Raw genomic sequence first — 6,580 nt, 5'->3', positions numbered from 1 at the left:
AAGAGCAGGTAACTTGACCTTGCAGGCGCCTGTACGTGTCTGTATGGACCCTAGGGATAATTTCCATGTGGTTCCTCACCCCCTTTTAATCATGTTGCCATCCCAACATAAGGAAAGGCAGGTCAGTAGGAATGGGTAGTGATGATAACCTCATCGCCAATTGCACATGTAACTCCAGTATGCGAAAGGAAAAAACTATTTTAGGGACCGTGTTGCAGTTATTTTTATGGCACCAGAAGAAAACTAAAAAAGATATATGCGCTATCTCAGCTAGCTCCCTGGCCCACCAATCAGARGAGTATGGCTGTAAATATCCAGTCATTCACATACCTAAAATTGCATGCCCATTCCCATACTTCCTACAGCCAGCAGAAAGAAACAACAGTGGATAAAAAGTAATCCATAAATTTAATTTTAGACTTAGCGTTCAAAAACCTATTTATATCACATTAAATATGTGAACAGCTGAGTGTATTGRTATCGATTACTATTTTGTTTTCTTTTTTTCCAGTTCCAAATCAATATTAAAAAAAAAGAAAAAAAAGTTACTTACAAGTCTCTTTTGAGGCCACTATCAATTTAGTTATGCAARTCTTTTGTTTATAGCAGCTGATATAAAATATGAGGTTTATATTGCATTATTAGCAAGTACACGTATTTCCTTGCATCCTTGGATAACATGCTAATTTCTGCTGCTCTAACCTGGGTTTAATGACCCAAGGTATAAAAAACAAAGATCAAATTAGATCCAACTAGTGAGCTGTCTGATCCAGGATTCTGCTGTCTTTGAGAAGCGCCAACATGAGACTTGGAAAAATTCATTCTAAATAGACAGATTTTTTGATTTTTGCCTTTATTTTCCCTGTCCTTTTTTTCTTCCTCTGCTTAACTTGAGTATGAATGTTTTTAATATCCATAGAACACCAAATAATTTTTCAAGTGCTATTAGCACTCACACAATTAAATAGTCAGTTGTATACATTAATTTGGAGTTAAGCAAAATCTTTAAAAAAAACCAAACTTTGTCTAAATTTATTTTTGTTGGCAGAATATGAAAGTTTCAGTAGGAGAATGCAAGTTGCCTTCTACTTTTTTTTTATTCTACATATTCATATCCTGCCATATGCTATCTGGCAGCTTACCAAAGAGTTCCTCTATATTGATCAATTCTCCCATAACAGTCTGCAAATGTTAACTGTTTCATAAAGAATTTATTTTTTCCAGATCATTTTTAAGGCTATGAATTTCCAGGTCATCRGACAGAATCATACAGCATCCAGTATCAGCCTTTGGTCACTATGAAAAATTAATATTTATCTCTACACTTTATATTCTGATTCTCAAGTTCTTCCTTAAAGGATAAAACCTTCCCTGTCACTAATTTCTTTTCCTACCAAATTGTTCCAAGAATTTTGACTGTCTACACAAGATATATAAACTTGTTTGTTTCTATTGACTGTTACTTGTCACCCTCTACATATCTCATAATACTAAMATTTCCAAAATTTCCAAGATTTGCAAAAAGTTCTCACAGGAAATGCAATTCTCAAACAGCTCTAGCCCTTTTAAAACCACCCAGTGAAATTTGTTTCCCTCTGATGCAGGCCATTTGGTTGAAAAATGTGCACTTTGCCTAGATATCTAGTCACTTCCTCCTTAAAGGCCTTCAGAATTCCCAGGCGAATATTTTCTGATTTATGGGATTAATTGCACGTGGTTGGTGCTGGTTCCTTCTCCATTCCCRCAGGTCCCCGCGCAGCTTCATCCCTGAGCAAAGGTCCCTGCAGCCTCTGCAGGTTCCGGGGGCCACCAGCCCGCGGCGCCCTCGGAGCCACCAGCTGGTGCCCAGCGGGCAAACCAGCAAAAATCTATCACGGATTTCCATTGCACTGAATGCCCKTTTCATTCCTTTTGCCTCCTGCTAGTCGGATCTGGCTCTCTAATCTATACAGTGTATGTACGTGTGCATTCTTCTTCTTTGTTTATGCCTCTTGTTTTCAAGTCCTTGGGCATCTACTTTTCTCTTACTCCAGTAATTATAACTTTACACACTTTCTGGCTTTGATCAGGACCCTCTGTGTGGGCTTTTCTTCAGCTGAGCTTCATCCTGACTGTTTTCAAACTTAAAATTAAAATTAAAAAAAACCAAATTTGTACACATRTTGATATCTATTTGTAGTTTTCAATAGCCTTTTCTTGTCTGTATATATGCATAAAGAGAAAGCTTTAATAAGAAATTTCTATGCCAATGGAAACCAATTTTTAAAATTGGTAGGCTTTAATGTGTTTGTAGCTCCTCTGTGCAGTATGAAGATTTTAATTTCTTTATCTTTGACCTTTTGATTAAATTCCTCATTTCTGAGGCATTCAGAAATTATAATTTCTGARTTCAGAAATTATAATTTCTGAATTACTGAGGCCTTTAGAAACGCTACTGACCACTTAAGTGTTGGTATGATGTCTCCAACAAAGACCCTGAATTTAAATATTAGTCCAGTTGTTTAGTGGATCTGTTACAGCTAGTTCTTCAGCTAAATCCTTCATGTTCCTTAGGAGGAAAGAAGAGCCTTTCCCATCATGAGTTTCAAAATAGTATCTTTAAAAGCAGTCATTTCAGTTTATATCATCTCTCTGATTTCCCTCAGTGGTATCTGCACCCTGTGCTCTCCTACCATGAGACGAGTACTTCAGAGGATGCCTCCATTCCTCTGGCTGCAGCTCAGTGTACGTGCACCACCTGCACAAGTTATCCCACCGAATATCTTACGGTACTGCTGCTCTGTAGACTGCAGATATTGCAAAGTTATTAAATAAGCAGGAGAAGAAATATGTTTCAGCACCCCTATGGATATGTATCCATTTTGCACTGAYTAGACCTTGCAAGTTATAAATGCTATAATTATTTACCAGTCAATACATACATACAATTTGTTTTGAGGCAAATATAAGTCTGACCATTCTAAACAATAAAGAGATTTGTTAAAACAGTATCTTGATGGCGACCAGTTAAATCCAGAGACCAAGCGCGTGTCACATTCTACCACAGTTAACAGAATGTGTCCATTTGGTTGAGGTTCATCTGTGATAAGTTGTTCTAGCTCAGTGCTAATTCTGGCTTAGCAAAACGTGAAAACAATGGTTGACGTTCACAGTCAAGTTTGGGTTTGCTTCAGTTGCATCCATAGAGTTACATCCAGGATGAAGTGAAGGCTCCCATTTACTCAGAACATTCGTGCACTTCTGGTCTTCATCTTGGTGACCAAGTCGAGAACAAGCAGGAYGGATCTATTCAATTTTATTCTTGTAGCTGAATGCAGCACTGAATGAACCAGCAACATTAATTATACAAATTAAATAAGTAACAAAGAGCTGTCATGTCAAATATCATGTGTATTTCTACATCAATTCATATCTTCTAAATAAAATTATGTTCAAAAAAAAAAAAAAACAGGAGGAAGAAGAAAACTCCTTTAAAGGAAACAAATACTYGGTATGATTTTTCTCATTAAAATGCACATGCAGAGAGAGCATCTAAGGATTAGAGAAAACCTTAATATCATCATTTCCTATGTGACTCTCTTAACTCTGTAACCCTAATGACACCTACAAAGTCCCAGAAGCTGAAGAAGGCTCCAAACAAACAGAAGCAGCTCTCGAATTCTCCCATCTGCAGTGGTTGTGGCTCCTGAGGGATGGTCACCGGCGGGCTGGATCCTCGGCGGTGCAAAGGAAGCACCTCCCGTTGGCCAAATGCTGTCTAAAAATTTTCACTCTCACCAGTTGTCCAAATTTGGGGTGGATTTTTCAAGTGGACGGAGGCCGCACACTCCTGACAATRAGAGGAGTCGCTGCCAAATCGCAAGCCTTTGCTCTAAGGCTTCAACCGTGCAACTGGTTTGGCAGAAATCCTTCAAAGATTCCATACGAGGTGGATATTCAGCCTGGAAAATTTATTACTTTCATGAACTGGGTTAAATCAGGTCCTATGAAGAGTTATAGTTATGCCTGTAACCAGTAGCATGTTCAAAACAAACAGGAAAATGTGAGTGATGATCACCTATTGATCCATCATCTTCCCCTCAAGCAGCACTTAACCATGATAAGTCCCGTCTTTAATCTTGGGATAAAAGTGGTTAAAAGCAGAAAGTGAAAGTGAAAATCACACTAAAGAGAAGTGAAAATCTCACTAAAATCACGGTCAGAATCACGGTGTCAGATTTTGSGGAGCTGAGCTAGAGGTGAGGCTGGTTTCAGCTCTGGATTGCCCAAATCCGCCGCACTGGAGGTCACGCTCACCAAAGAGGTCCCTAAGGCCGGCAGGGCAGCAGGGATCGCACGGAGGGACTGGCCCGTTGGCACCGAGCCCCCGTTTGGCCTCAGCATTCCCCGGGAGCCAGCGCGCTCCACGGGGTTTGTTTGTGGCGATCCGCGTTGCCAGGCAGAGCGGCGGCTGCCGCCTGCACCCGCGGGAGCTTTTTCGGGACGCGAGGCTCCAGTTCCTAGAAATAAGTAACTGAAGTCCCTTTAGAGAAGTCTCCTAGCAGTGATAAACACCTGATTGTGGAAGTGGCGGCAGGAAATCGGTATGCTCAGAAGACAACAACATGGGCTGCCAAATATTTTTTTTCCTTTTTTAATTCTTGTTAGGCTAAATTACAAAAAAAAAAAAAAAAAAATACAACTAGCAGTCAGTGTTCCAAGTTAAATGCTCCTTTTGCTTTGCACTTAGCACTTTGGTTCTACCTTTGACATAAACGCTCTGTACGGGATGTGGAATAACTTAGCTATCAAACTTCTTTTCCCAGAACAATAAATTCCAAGTGTGCCGGCTCTTACTCTGCTAAGCTTTCTATAAKCACTTGGGCTGCAAGGGGGTACAGGGATGATGAGGTGGTCTTTCTGCTTACAGTATTAGTATTAAAACATGCCCATAGGGGAGGAGGATATGACCATACCCTTGGCTTCACATAGTGAAGAGGACAGGATGCAGACATGGAGCTTTGCATCAAATTTCATGCAACTTGCAGGTGCTTCCCCATCATTCCTGGAGTTTGTTCTTGCTTAAGAATGATCTCTCCGCAAGCTGTTGCTGGGTCATGTTAACCCAGCACTGATGGGGGCTCTGTGTTTATGTTTTTTTCTTTTTTTTTTTCTTTTAACTATGTGAAGCTAAAAAAAAAAAAAAGTAACTTTAGATTATTATTTCTAAATACCCATCTCTAAAAAAGAGCATTTGCTTATGCTAGGCAATTAAATTAAAACACACACTTCAGAGTTCTTGAAAGGTTTATTCATTCTCTAAAGTCTTCAAGACTTATACGTGTAATCAGTTTTCACTGGGAAGTGTAATAAAAAACCCGCTATGATTAGTCATCAAGCTCAGGTCAAGAAGATCTCTAGCATTGAGGCTTTAAGGATCTGTACCACCACCAGTTAACAGCTCCAGGAGTATCTTGGGCCACCTAAAGACGTACCGGAAGACAGAATTTCTGAGACAAATTCGACTGTAGCCCTCAGTTGCCTTCACGTACATTTGTGAGAGCAGGGCGAGCTGAGAGCAGCCTCACAGTCCCAGATTTTTTTGTCCAGGCTTTGGGCTGCCGTTATTTTGGCTCACAGTACTTGAAAAACAGAAACCCACCACAACCCACTCCAGAAACTAGTTACCTCAGGAGCAAACGGAGCAACTCCCACCTTCTGAACAGAAGAAGCAGAACTTACAGGCTAGTAAGATTTGTGCTTTTAATGTTGCAGTTAAGTGGTTGCCCCCCTCCCCCCCTTTCCCTTTTTTTTTTTTTTTTTTAAGATGGTTGGAGTAGCAGCTTTACAGTTTAGATACAGCACTCAACTTCGGAACAAGATTTATGTTGTGCAGATTTCCTCCAGGACTTAAAAGTACCAGTGATGAACAAATTCAATCCTCATGTCATGGGAATTTTTTACAGTCCACATCGGCAAGGCTGAACTACCTTCCTCGGAGCCCAAAAGTKACCACACACGTTAGCTGTTCACCTGCTACGTCTTCCAGCCAGGCTGTTCCTTCGCCCCAGCTGTTAAGAAAACGTATTTTATAAGGCATATCCTAACAAGTATTGCCTTTTTAAACWCCTGGCTGCGTGGGTGCTCCCTCCGATACAGCGCACAGCGACCGCCTCTGCGGCCTCTCCTCCCCTCTCCCGCCCCGCCGCAGAGCGCCCATGCCCCCGCGCCCCCCTCCGCCAACGGCCGCCGCGCGCCGCAACCACTGCGCACGCGCCAAGCCCTACGCAGCCAGCGCGGCCGTTACGGCGCCGCGGATCCGCGCATGCGCAGCACTGCCAGCGGCCACCGCCTTCCCGCCGCCAGCTCCTACACATCTCAGCATGCACTGCGGTTGCTCCCCGCCCGCCGGGCCCAGCCGGCCGCGCAAGGCACGCTGGGAGATGTAGTCTCCAGGGCGCGCGCGCGGCGTCAGCGGCGCCTCGGCCGGGGCGGCTCCATCTGCGGCCGCCATCTCCACCCCGCCCAGCCGGTGCCAGGGCTACCGGGAAATGGCGCCGCGGGGGGGACCCGGATGTCGGCGGGACGCAATTCCTGCTCT

This window comes from Nothoprocta perdicaria, unplaced genomic scaffold, assembly GCF_003342845.1.
Source record: "Nothoprocta perdicaria isolate Ctin4 unplaced genomic scaffold, notPer1 scaffold_96, whole genome shotgun sequence".
Classification (NCBI taxonomy): domain Eukaryota; kingdom Metazoa; phylum Chordata; class Aves; order Tinamiformes; family Tinamidae; genus Nothoprocta; species Nothoprocta perdicaria.
This window is presented reverse-complemented; position numbering follows the sequence as displayed.